The following is a 1,838-nucleotide window of genomic DNA, read 5'->3' on the forward strand; positions in this document are numbered from 1 at the left end:
CAAGTCAAGGCTGATAATGAGGCAGCAGCTGCTGTTGTTGCAGCTACCGCCTCAGTTGCAGCGACCAAGGAAGCTGCGACAAAGGCTCGGATCACCCAACTTGAGGACAGCATCCGTGTCGTGGACCGCGCACACTAGTGGCTACCACTTTATTTCTATAACCTAGACCCAAGCCTAGAGGGTCATTTCTATAACTTAGACTTAAGCCTAGTGGCCATATCTATAATGCTTAGGATTTTTTGAAAGGCATTTCAAATGTAGGCCTGGGTATTTCATAGTGAATTTTCCATAGATACGCAGTGCATTTTCTGCGAAGTTTCAAATGCAGCCCTGGATATTTCATTGTGATTTTTCAATAGATACCCTAGGCATTTCATTGCGATTTTTCAAATGTATCCCTGGGTATTTCATTGTGATTTTTCAAATGTATCCCTGGATATTTCATTGCAAAATTTCAATGGATAACTGGCGCATTTCATTGCGATTTTTCAATAGATACCCTGGGCATTTCATTGCGATTTTTCAAATGTATCCCTGGGCATTTCATTGTGATTTTTCAAATGTATTCCTGGGTATTTCATTGTGATTTTTCAAATGTATTCCTGGGCATTTCATTGTGATTTTTCAAATGTATCCCTGGATATTTCATTGCAATTTTTCAAATGTATCCCACATGTCAGGGTCCATGCAATGGGCTTCCCTGGAGGGTGGTCACATGACCAATTACCAAAAATGGTCAAAAAACGAAAGTTGTAGCCCTACACTGTAGCTTCCCGAATCTGTGTGAATTATGTTCTGAAGTGCTCCCGTTGTGGAGATATGAGGTAAAGGAATTTCAAAAGTGTCACGTTTTTTTTTGTTTTTTGTTTGTTTTTCTCTATGAAAACAAAACCAAATAACATGATTTCAGTATATTCAGAAAGCTAAAAGAAAGGGCTACAATTATTGTATCATGGGAAAAATGACCAAAAAAGGAAGGTGCATCCTGTACTATAAGAATCAGATATAGACTACCAAGTTTACTGATAGACTACAAAAAAGTCGGACTTAGACTACACAGTTTACTGACACACTATAAAAGACTAGAAAAGTCGAAATTAGACTACAAAGTTTACTAATACACTACAAAAGACTACAAAAGTCGAACTTAGACTACAAAAGTGTGGACTTAGACTACATAGTTAGGGTTAGAGTCAAAAGGTTATCTTGACTACAAAGTTTGTAGTGTGCGCTTTTTCATTAAAAAAGTTTGTAGTGTCCGCTTTTTGAGACTACAAAAGTTGTAGTGTTGCGCTTTTTCATTAAAAAAGTTTGTAGTGTCCGCTTTTTGAGACTACAAAAGTTTGTAGTGTTGCGCTTTTTCATTAGAAAAGTTTGTAGTGTCCGCTTTTTGAGACTACAAAAGTTTGTAGTGTTGCACTTTTTCATTAGAAAAGTTTGTAGTGTCCGCTTTTTGAGACTACAAAAGTTTGTAGTGTGTGCTTTTTTATTAGAAGAGTTTGTAGTGTCTGCTTTTTCATTTAAAAAAGTTTGTAGTTGACATGTAGTTTATGGTGTCCTTGGCCCTATCTATGTTATGGGGATGAGGTTGAAGGATTGCCATCATATTGCCAGTGCTGCAGCATTAGTATTTGACATCATGCACAAGTTGTCTTTCACATTAGGAAAGGCCATTCTATGTCTTTCATATTGATACCTACTGTCCTATCTCAAGACATAATTGCAAGGTCATTGACATGACATGACCAGTTTTTGACATCACGACCAAGTTTGCCTTTTACGCTGTCTGCTTTCACATTGATAACTACTGGCCTGTCCCAAACATAGTCAACTTTGAT

The sequence above is a fragment of the Laccaria bicolor genome, genomic scaffold (genome assembly GCF_000143565.1).
Source record: "Laccaria bicolor S238N-H82 LACBIscaffold_178 genomic scaffold, whole genome shotgun sequence".
In the NCBI taxonomy this organism is placed as follows: Eukaryota; Fungi; Basidiomycota; class Agaricomycetes; order Agaricales; family Hydnangiaceae; genus Laccaria; species Laccaria bicolor.